A 12,646-nucleotide genomic window follows, 5' to 3' on the forward strand; every position below is an offset into this window, starting at 1 on the left:
CTCCCCCCCTGACACACACACACACACACACACACCTTTTAGTCACATGTTTGCAATAACGTCCTTTTCTCCCCGATTGGGTTCCGTATCTCTTCACTAGTTACCCGATATATCCACCTAATCTTCTTGTTACACCGCACTTCTAAAGCCTCTGTTCTCTATGTATCTATAGTGTTTATCGTCTACATTTAGCTTCCATGTAGGGATATTACCACAAACATCTTCTTAACACTTCAGTTTACATTCAACTAGCGATCCGCCCCAGCTTCGCATGGCTAGCAGTATGTATCTATGGCCAGACCACCTATCTGGCGTACCGGTAATACATTATATACACAAAGATTCCTAGTGAATGTTTATCAATGGAAACCATATTAAAAAGTCCTACGGAACTTCCTAAGATTATTCTTCACATACAGACAGAAAAAAATCGGCGGGGCTTCAGTTTATAAACATATAGCTAGATGTTGACATATTCCTCTTTTTCAGTAAAGTTTGTCTTGCTATTACGAGTCTGCATTTTGTATCCTCTTCTCCCCTCGGCAGTGATTTTGCTGCCCATGTAGGGAACCTCCCACGTTTAGTGTCTCATTTCCTAACTAATTGTCCCAGCATCAATTGACTCAGTTCCACGTCACTTCACTACACTTCTTTATTTCCTTTAATGATGTACATCTTATAATTTAGTTTCAAGTCACTTTCCTAATTGATAATTAACTTACAAGCGGTTTGTCGTTTTTTACTTCTTCTCCCTGCAGTGCATTCCTTTCCGAATACACACACACACGTTATGTTATCCTCGGCAATATGGAGTGATTCCCTGGCTCCACTTAATAATTTCTCATAAAAGCCAGTGGATTTTATTTTGATATTTCTAAGTTTTTCTCCAAAAGCGGCAAAATCCGAAACACTTAACGTGTTATAAAATGATACTAAAAGCCTCTGAGTTCCTAGATCGCACCGTATTCTTTTTTAAAGTTATAGATTACTCGATGTCTCGACCGATCTGCTAGGAACTTCTTCAGGATTGTCTACAATCTACATCAAATCACTGCGAGACAAAGCGGGCATTGGATGCACTTAAACACTTTGAAATATCTTGACAATAATTTTATTATCCCAATATGTCTTACGCGTTTCGACTTAAGTCATTATCAAAGGCAAATACTTAATGTCATTATTATGGGTCAGTAGAAACTTGTCAGAATGGATTCATGGTATTTAGTCAACATTCCTTCACAACAGGCAACTGCAAAACTTTGCCTTTACCTTTGATAATGACGTCAGTCGGAACGCGTAAGGCATACTGCAATTATAAAATTATGGTCAAGACAGTGTTCAAGCTCTTCACGACAGTGAATCATGGAGAAGATCGCAGCAGATGGGCCGAAAAGTCGACGGCTAAAGAAATATGAAAAGGAAAATGACGTCCTATAACAACTCATCAGCGACAGTGACCACGAAACAATGCGTACTTAAGTTATACATGGAATAACATAACAAAAAGCCGGCCGGAGTGGCCGTGCGGTTCTGGGCGCTGCAGTCCGGAGCCGAGCGACCGCTGCGGTCGTAGCTTCGAATCCTGCCTCGGGCATGGATGTGTGTGATGTCCTTAGGTTAGTTAGGTTTAATTAGTTCTAAGTTCTAGGCGACTGATGACCTGAGAAGTTAAGTCGCATAGTGCCCATAGCCATTTGAACCATAACAAAAACTCCTTACGCGATCCAGACCGAATCATTCATAAAAATAATGAAACGAAACCCTCGTAGGAAATATATTCACTGTGTATAAGACATATGTGTAGACAGTGCAGCTGGTACCCAGTTAGAACGATAACCACATTTAGACTAAGAACTTCCAGCATTGCAGCGCGTCAGCAATCGTAAGTATCGAAATAATTATAAAAAATCCGCCTCGATTGCACAAACTACCTGGTGTTTACCTGGGTTTCATCGTGGGTAACCACGCCTTCTTCAGAACAAATATAAAACAGCTTGCCTAAATAGGCATAGTCAAAGGCTAAAATCAACACCTACAGCGGCAAGACCCCATAACATTTTTTTACAAATACACGGTACATATGTACGGTACGTACGATGGTACGTTGGCTGGGGCGAGACAGCACACACAGGGTTGAGATCACTAATGTTATTGACTTGGTACATATGTACCGTGTATTTGTGAAAAGTTTTATGGGGTCTTGCCGCTGTAGGTGTTGATTTTAGCCTTTGACTATGCCTACTTAGGCAATCTGTTTTACATTTGTTCTGAAGAAGGCGTGGTTACCCACGCTGAAACCTAGGTAAACACCAGGTAGTTTGCGCAATCGAGACGGATTTTTTATAATTATTTACATTTAGGTTACCTGTTTTCTAGCCACACAATCTCGTGTACTTTACAGAAACATAACAATCAGTGTTGACTGGGCTTTGACGTTCGAATAGCGGAATATGGAAGTTAAATACAGCCGATGAGCATGTGCAGAGGACTTAAAATAGCGAAACCATCCACTGGCCTCGCCAGTGAAGACCGCTGCCGCTCCGTCTCGCATCGAGTGTGAGCTGAGACGTTTGGTGTCGTCGGGGCCCTGCAGCTGGAGTCTCCGGCCTGTCGCTCCGTTCGGTCGGTCTCCGGTTGGAGAGCGCGATGTGATTAGCGGCGAACAGACGCGCCCCGGAAGTGGAGTGAGCGCCAGACGGCGGAGAGGGCGCGCGCCAGCCTGCCATCCCGCCAGATGCGGCCGCGGAGTCGGGCCCGGCCCTGCCCATAAAACACTCGCAGCTGCGGGAGACGGGCGGCGCGTGCCGCTCCCTCGCGGGGCCACGGGCTTTCGGCCGCTTTTTAGGCCGTGCGCCATGCGTTGCTATCACTGCCGCCACACTTATCGAGAGGCGGAGTGCTGCCGCTCACACAGCCACCTGGTGCCATTATCCACAAGCATTAGTCGGCACTTCTCACAGCTCTCTACTGAGTCACTTCCCTGCTAGCAGACCACATGGTCTATAATTTTTGTTCCTTTTTTTTTTAAATTGGCTCTTAGATAGACCCATGTCATTTGGCGACGACTATTTTCAGACACAGGGTCTTCCAGGAGGAATGGTCAACATCTCAGGGTGTTCCACAAAGCTTCATATTAGGCCCAGTCCTATTTCTCTTCTATGTTAATGGCTTACCATCAAATATCACCTCCCCATCAGTTCTATTTGCAGACACGACTACAACGATTATTTGAAGCAGAAAACTTACATTGATGTAAGCCGTAATCCGAATGGTTACGGACGTAAAACACATTCATTATCGTTCCTGTCGTATCCCTGAATGTTGACCGTTCCTCCTCTACATGTAGGTTGTTTCACAATTCATGTTATACACTACTGGCCATTAAAATTGCTACACCACGAAGAAATGCAGATGATAAACGGGTATTCATTGCACGAATATATTATACTAGAACTGACATGTGATTACGTTTTCACGCAATTTGGGTGCATAGATCCTCAGAAATCAGTACCCACAACAACCACCTCTGGCCGTAATAACGGCCTTGATACGCCTGGGCATTGAGTCACACAGAGCTAGGATGGCGTGTACAGGTACAGCTGCCAATGCAGCTTCAACACGATACCACAGTTCATCAAGAGTAGTAACTGGCGTATTGTGACGAGCCAGTTGCTCGGCCACCATTGACCAGACGTTTTCAATTGGTGAGAGATCTGGAGAATGTGCTGACCAGGGCAGCAGTCGAACATTTTCTGAAACCAGAAAGGCCCGTACAGGACCTGCAGCATGCGGTCGTGCATTATCCTGCTGAAATGTAGGGTTTCTCAGGGATCGAATGAAGGGTAGAGCCACGGGCCGTGACACATCTGAAATGTAACGTCCACTGTTCAAAGTGCCGTCAATGCGAACAAGAGGTGACCGAGATGTGTAACCAATGCCACCCCATACCATCACGCCGGGTGTGATACGCCAGTATGGTGATGACGAATACACGCTTCCAATGTGTGTTCACCGCGATGTCACCAAACACGGATGCGACCATCATGATGCTGTAAACAGAACCTGGATTCATCCGAAAAAATGACGTTTTGCAATTCGTGCACCCAGGTTGGTCGTTGAGTACACCATCCCAGGCGCTCCTCTCTGTGATGCAGCGTCAAGGGTAACCGCAGCCATGGTCTCCGAGCTGATAGTCCATACTGCTGAAAACATCGTCGAACTGTTCGTGCAGATGGTTGTTGTCTTGCAAACGTCCCCATCTGTTGACTCAGGGATCGAGACGTGGCTGCACGATCCATTACAGCCATCCGGATAAGATGCCTGTCATCTCGACTATTAGTGATACGAGGCCGTTGGGATCCAGCACGGCGTTCCGTATTACCCTCCTGAACCCACCGATTTCGCATTCTGCTAACAGTCATTGGATCTCGACCAACGCGAGCAGCAATGTCGCGTAACGATAAACTGCAGTCGCGATAGGCTACAATCCGACCTTTATCAAAGTCGGAAACGTGATGGTACGCATTTCTCCTCCTTACACGAGGCATCACAACAACGTTTCACCAGGCAACGCCGGTAAACTGCTGTTTGTGTATGAGAAATCAGTTGGAAACTTTCCTCATGTCAGACGTTGTAGGTGTCGCCACCACCGGCAACCTTGTGTGAATGGTCTGAAAAGCTAATCACTTGCATATTACATCATCTTCTTCCTGTCGGTTAAATTTCGCGTCTGTAGCACGTCATCTTCGTGGTGTAGCAATTTGAATGGCCGGTAGTGTATTTTCTTTAAAAACGTTTGCTGTTGCCGAACGTTGATATATATGGAAACATAACGTTTAAAGTGATTTTGAGTTCAACCGACATAGGAAATTTATTCGATCATTTCACATAATTGGAAACAAGCTTGTCTCGTTCTTTAACATTAGTGTTATTATTATCATTGTATAGTTTTGATTTTTCCGGCAGCAGCCACTCGTATTTTTGTATCTGCACAACTTTACAACGCTGTACGCTTCTAGCGAATCGTTGATCAATGGCAATATAAACTTACCCCGCTGACAGAAACAAAAACGAACGAGACGTGTGCCGTCTTTCAGAACATTATAGTGACAGTCCCGCACATTATTCTCCTGTATAATTATCTGAAGCTATCACATCTGCTGCTTGAGAGTTAAAGGGGAGTTTTCTGTGTTTTTACGGCTGTTATTGACGGTAAAGCTTTCGTACAGTAAAGTCGACCGTACAGCGAAAAATTTCCGTCCGCCGTCTTAATAGCGCGATAAATTTTTTGGCCACGAAATTCCCGGCAAGCGTGCACGATTGATGTTGTTTCGGTAAGTGCAACGCTTCTCTTAACGGAAGAATGATACGCTAATTACCTCGTTTATAAAATCCCTGGCTGCGCCGGTACGGGTTCTGTGTCCAGGCGGCTGCGCAGCGGCAATTTACATACTTGTGTGTGGCGACTGGCTACAGGCAGGTCTCTCCAGCGTTCCCGTGGCGCTGTCTCGCAATTAGACCATTCAGCTCAGGAGCACGACATTCAGCTCTGGCAACTGGGACAGGGTACAATTACTGCAAATTATCGGTAACGTGCTCACTTGAAAAGAATTGAAATGAACAAGTCGGTGTGAAATATTGACTGTGTCCTGCAGCGACACAGATACCACATTACCCCCTGATAACTTGCTTCTCGTTTACCTGTTAATTAGTTAATTAAAAGTAAGAGTCACCTGTTGGTCGCTGTCGTGATAAAATAGCACAGTCCTCTGTGGAGTTCATGTTTAATCATGTAACTGTGTAGCTCCATCCTGAAAGTACACTGAATGAAACTGGATGAGCATATTAAATAAGGCACTAAGTTGTCTTCGCACCACAGAGATAAGAAATAACGCTGTGCGAATCTTTCCGAACTGCGGAAAAGTAGCAATGAAATTCTTACAGTGGTCACTACATCACTGGCTAACAAAGACATGCTGAACCGACATTGCTACAAGAAATGTTGGAAGTATGAATGTTTAAAATGTAAAAGAAATAGTGTCTCAGCAGTAGCGGTCAGAGAATACGAGTACTTCTCTGGATGCAAGACTGCTTGCTGTAGTCACGCAAGTATCATCGTCAGAAGATTGATATTCGGTTACTGTTTGTTACACCAATATTTTATTTTGCTTTTTACCTGCCTACAACAGTCAATTTGTGGCTACGAACAATGTTTCGCTGAAATTTTTTTATGTTACTACAGTTCCATAGATAATGATGAGTGCATGGATATTCTAATTTCATTAAATGCGCCAATGAATGGTTCCTACAAGCATGGGGCAAGTTACGATAGTTACAGAATTTTAAAAAAAGTTTTGGTTTATAGATGAGAGGAGAAATTAGAAAAATTTTGGTGCAGCACATGCTAAAGTAGTATCTTCTATTCCTGCAACAGCATGGACATTACAAAATATAAAATTACATTCTAATTTTCCTAGTAGTGGACGTATGGCAGTGAATACGACACAGTTACTCGCTATTTTCATTCCAGTTTTCCACTTCACGTACGGTGGCATCCAACTTTTGCACCTTCCCAAATTGCAGTAACACATCTGATGCAACACCAGACACTAGATACTTGTCTGCATGTACATATCGACCGGTTGGCAGGAGGAAGTTCCAATTAACAAAATCGAAGAAAATGAGCTGTTAGTGTGACAAGGCTCAATTTGACTTTTGCTGCGAGTGGAACGCACTCGTGCTGCGGTCTGTCGACAAACAGCCGAGTTAGAAGATCTCAGAAGTTCCAACTGATATAATTTTGTTCGATGAGTTGGGATGACAAGGTTCTATTTGACAGATGGAACTTTTTTTATTACCGAATTATCTTTCTTGTAAGTAATGATAAATAAAGTTGAATATTTGTGTAATTATTAGATTTCATTAATCAAATCTTATCATCCTTTTAAAAATAGGATTAACACGGGGAAATTGTATGTCACGAAATTCGTTCAGTTTTGGCAGAAAAAAAAACAAGGAAAAGGAAGTGTGGTCTTACAAACTGACTGAAGAATCAAGTGTAGAGGTAAGCGACACGTGAAGACGCGTAAGAACTACAAAGAACATTTACAAAAACAATGCAATATTAGTGCAACATAACTGTGTTAACCTTTCCCCCACCTCATTCTTTGTAAAACTGCTGCTGCGAACAACCCCTGAAAGCCACAACAAATTGTCATCTTATCATGCTAATCTGTAATCGATTCCTCGTAGCTGATCAGATTTTAAGCCACCAACATTTGCTACCATATAACATCAAAGGCTAAGCTATTACTTTGTAAAGTTCAATTAATGTGTCTTTCCTCACATTATGTTTCAGTGTACTTTGTATAGTTCCATAGAATTGGATCTGGCCAGTTTTAACTCCACGTCATCTGAATTGGGACACTTAATATATTTAAACTCTGTTACTGTTTCAGTTATTTGTCCGTCTATAGCAGTTTTGACCCTTATGGGTTCCAATCCTTGAAATGCTTTCACTTTTGTGTTTACCTGAAAATTTGCTCATTCCGTATTTAGTGGCTTCAAATGGTTCAAATGGCTCTGAGCACTATGGGACTCAACATCTTAGGTCATAAGTCCCCTAGAACTTAGAACTACTTAAACCTAACTAACCTAAGGACATCACACACACACCCATGCCCGAGGCAGGATTCGAACCTCCGACCGTAGCAATGTAGTGGCAATTAGGCTCAATATACGTAACGCAATTCCTACCTTTACTTCAGATTCTACTGTTGTAAGCTGATTATCAGGGAATAGCGTCCTCATGAAGTTAAAATTATTTCTTCTTAATGTATCTTTTAATATAATCAATCATTTACGAGTGATATAGTCAATAGGAACATTGAAAATGGTTGGAGGCAGTACGATATGGACAGAGTCTGTCCCATTCCTTACAATAGTTTATTATTTTAGAATAATAACTGAGTTGCCGTAACCAGATCTGCTGGAACTCCCATGTACTTTTTCGATTCTCTTTGCATATTCCGCTTTACTGTGTCAAAGACCTTTTTATAATCGATAGAAACATAATAAATTGACTGTCAAAATTCTCTTCTTTTCTCAGCTGCTTGTGCCAAAATGAAAAGACAACCAGAACAAAACGCTGCTATACCCCTAACATATGTGCTCTAGCTATTGGCGTTAATCTCTTATTTATAATTTTAGTTAGATGATAGTTATAATTTATTCCATTCCATGCTGGCCGTCTGGTACAGCGAACGTTTTGAATTATTTCAAATTGAAAGACAGCCTAGGTTGCATTTACTTTCAATAACGTGTTTCGCCATTTTGGGACACCATCAGATTGTGCGTCCATCATAGAGCCATAAAGAATGAGTAGTGCACTTTAAGCACACCAACAGATGCCGCCTTAGTGGCCTACAAAAACATAAACGTGTTGTCAGCTATGCACGGAGCAATCGGTACATTCACCGCCCACACAAATATGGCTATGTTTCTCTGACGGTGACTGCCGGTGTGCTTAAGGCCCACCACTCATTTTTTATAACTCTATGACGGATAGGTTTTACATCCGGTTAGTTTTTCACAACCTGATGTTGCCCCAAAAGGACGAAACACGTTATTAACATCAAATAACTTCCAACCCGGACTGTTTTTTTTTTTTCGGTTCGAAATTAGATTTCTGTAGTTATCTAACTATTCAGGAAAATTCCAAGATCGGACGGCACACCACGCGCAGTTCATACACCGCCTTTGGCAGGCTACCAGCAACTTTTCCCGATAACCTCCACGACAAAAAAGAACAGGAACAATCATTCATTGACTTTATAGTTAAAAGTTGTAATCCTCGCTCGCGGGTCGAAGAGAGGTGCAGAGTTGCAGAAAATTAATCCCCATCCGCCAGTAAAAGTTACCTATCAAATCGCTCACTTGTTTCACGTGCACATCGCTAAGTGTGTCTAGATACTGTTCTCGACCGCAATTGGGCCTAGGCGCGACGCCACGGCAGCTTCGAGGTCTGACGAAAGCAGCGTTTCAAAATAAAGTGAGTTCCGCTACTAATAATATCACCCCAGCCCACCCATTTAGGAAGGGTTTTGTCTTTTAGAGCCCATCCGTCCAATCGCCTATGTAACAAACCAAGTGTTCTCTTCAGGGAAAATACACTAATGGCCATTAAAATTGCTACACCAAGAAGAAATGTAGATAATAAACGGGTATTCATTGGACACATATATTACACTAGAACTGACATGTGATTACATTTTCACGCAATTTGGGTGCATAGATCCTGAGAAATCAGTACCCAGAACAACCACCTCTGGCCGTAATAACGGCCTTGATGCGCCTAGGCATTGAGTCAAACAGAGCTTGGATGGCGTGTAAAGGTACAGCTGCCCATGCGGCTTCAACACGATACCACAGTTCATCAAGAGTAGTGACTGGCGTATTGTGACGAGCCAGTTGCTCGGCCACCATTGACCAGACATTTTCAATTGGTGAGAGATCCGGAGAATGTGCTGACCAGGGCAGCAGTCGAACATTTTCTGTATCCAGAGAGGCCCGTACAGGACATGCAACATGCGGTCGAGCATTATCCTGCTGAAATGTAGGGTTTCTCAGGGATCGAATGAAGGGAGAGCCATGGGTAGTAACATATCTGAAATGTAGCGTCCACTGTTCAAAGTGCCGTGAATACGAACAAGAGGTGACCGAGACGTGTAACCGATGGCACCCCATACCATCACGCCGGGTGATACGCCAGTATGGTGATGACGAATACACGCTTCCAATGTGCGTTCACCGCGATGTCGCCAAACACGGATGCGACCATCAGAATGCTGTAAACAGAACCTGGATTCATCCGAAAAAATGACGTTTTGCCATTCGTGCACCCAGGTTCGTCGTTAAGTACAACATCCCAGGCGCTCCTGTGTGTGATGCAGCGTCAAGGGTAACCGCAGCAATGGTCTCCGAGCTGATAGTCCATGCTGCTGAAAACGTCGTCGGACTGTTCGTGCAGATGGTTGTTATCTTGCAAACGTCCCCATCTGTTGACTCAGGGGTCGAGACGTGGCTGCACGACCCGTTACAGCCATGCGGATAAGATGCCTGTCATCTTGACTGCTAGTGATACGAGGCCTTTCGGATCCAGCACGGCGTTGCGTATTACCCTCCTGAACCCACCGATTCCATATTCTGCTAACAGTCATTGGATCACGACCAACGCGAGCAGCCATGTCGCGATACGATAAACCGCAATCGCGATAGGCTACAATCCGACCTTTATCAAAGTCGGATACGTGATGGTACGCATTTCTCCTCCTTACACGAGGCATCACAACAATGATTCACCAGGCAACACCGGTCAACTGCTGTTTGTGTATAAGAAATCAGTTGGAAACTTTCCTCAGGTCAGCACGTTGTAGGTGTCGCCACCGGTACCAACCTTGTGTGAATGCTCTGAAAAGCTACTCATTTGCATATCACAGCATCTTCTTCCTGTCGGTTAAATTTCGCGCCTGTAGCACGTCATCTTCGTGGTGCAGCAATTTTAATGGCCATTAGTGTAAATGAAACTTGTCAGCCGCGTAAGACTCGTGCCTGTGACTTTTCTGAACCCCTGTCAATGTTTGTGATGCAGTCTGCGACACACGTAAGTCCGGCCGCGCTGCCGTGGGCAGCCCCTGGGCCGAGAGCAGTGGGCAGCCACGGCCAGCTAAGGCTCCCTAGCCACGGATGGACTGCCAGTGATCGATGTCCTCGCGCCAGCGACACGGCGCGCTTCGTTTCACGACTCATTTGCATCCTCTTGACACCTCTGCCCCGTCAGTGACGCGCCATTAATTCCCAAGTAATATGCAGCCAGCATACGAGCCGACGACCTAATGGAGCGGTATTTAGTTGCGTGTCCAACAATGTATTTAACACTCAGATCGGGCCGCAGATCGCATCGCAAGAGTGACAGGGTTGACCGTGTTATTAGGGGACCATTAGGCGGAGGATGCTGCGTTTTTCGAAGGACCGAGTTGCGTAACGTTTGTGGCGTTAACGTCCTCAATTTATCTCCGTCTTAATTGGACGCTATTTGCCGGACAACTAAGATTTTTTGTCACACATAGGAAGCTCATTATTAGCAACGAAACTGTAGCGAACGGTTTACCTGATTATTTAACAGATTAACCCTCTTGATAACTGAAAGTTTTAACTTTAAATACAAATAGTTATATTCGAGGAATAATTATAGTTCAGAGATACTATAGCATTTGGTTCTTCTCCATTAAGGGCATACACATTTCTAAATAACTACTAAATTAGTTGACGCATGGGTTTTGATTCCAGTCATTCCCACAGTTATTAACGTTGAGTTACAATTTTCGTGAATAAAATCTTTCCTGTTGTTTATCCGTGGTATTTCTAAGCGACGGTACATTTCTAGACAGTTTCTACAGCTATCGCAACACTATAACGTCTTCGATGTCCTACTAAACGAATGGAAAAAGAAGAAAAGGATCATACCAAATTAATATAATCGCTCGAGCAAATTTTTGTTTCATATTCATCAGTTGTTATCCATAGGTGCCATTGCACTGTTTCTTTTTCTATTTAACTGTACATTTTTCGTATTCATAATGTTGTATGGCATTATTGGCAGGGAGACGCCTTCTGGGGTTATTCGGCCGTCTAGTGTAAGTCTTTACTCTGTAATTTGAGTGAGGATTATAATTAAATGATGATAAGGGCAACACAACCTCAATCCCTGAGCGGATAAAAGCTCCGACCCAGATGGGAATCGAACCCTGGCTCCAACATGGCATTCAGCAGCAGTGACCTTTCATCTAGGGAGGAGGACATTTGTGGTATTATGAATGTATCTGTTGTAATATGTGTAGATCTATTAGGATTTAACCGCTAAAACGTCTCACTTCCTCTACAGTTGCCCACCAGTGCTGCTTCCTGAACCGAATTGCCTACTTCTCCAATGACGTGCTCGTATCTTTTTCCTGCGTCTAGCTGTACACAAACAGCAATTACGTATGTTTCTTTTGAAACAGCTTCTGCATAATACAGCTTCCGTACACTGAATATTCTTTTTGCCTGATCTTATTTTTAGATGTTTCTGTTAATGAGATATTGAGAGATGATTAATGCAAAGATGTAGTCTGCTCTCTGACATTCAGCGGACTCCATATCACCACCAGATCACCACCTTCAGTTTTTTTTATGTAACTTCTCCATACTCGTATATTGCAACAGTAAATTACATATCCCACTAAGTGGCAATGATATTTTTAGCCATCAGTTCATCTAACTGATTAACGTCTAAACTTCTTTAGTTTTTCGCGGTTAACATTGAGTGTAAATGTCCATTACACCAAAAGTAGGACTCATATCCGTCTTTAGTTTCAATGGAACATACACAGCACAATCCTTCTGAAAAGCCCTGTGAACAGCGCTGTTCTGCAAATCAAGTTGATACGTAAATCAGAGCTATATCTAGGACAGACGGAGAACTTTCATAATTGCCATTTTTGCCCTTGCTAATTTCCCTCTTTAATTTCAGTCAATTATGACAAACAAATGATCGTCAGATTATCGATTTCTGCCCATAATGACCATCTTCAAGTCTGTCAGGAGAAAG

At 43.3% G+C, this 12,646-nt stretch overlaps 1 protein-coding gene across 1 annotated transcript in view; it reads left to right on the forward strand.

The window, feature by feature from the left end:
- LOC126259203 (protein jagged-1b) overlaps positions 1–12,646 on the forward strand; it is a 591,182-nt gene that overhangs the window by 533,012 nt on the left and 45,524 nt on the right. The window lies entirely within an intron of this gene.

Source organism: Schistocerca nitens, chromosome 5 (assembly GCF_023898315.1).
Source record: "Schistocerca nitens isolate TAMUIC-IGC-003100 chromosome 5, iqSchNite1.1, whole genome shotgun sequence".
Lineage (NCBI taxonomy): Eukaryota > Metazoa > Arthropoda > Insecta > Orthoptera > Acrididae > Schistocerca > Schistocerca nitens.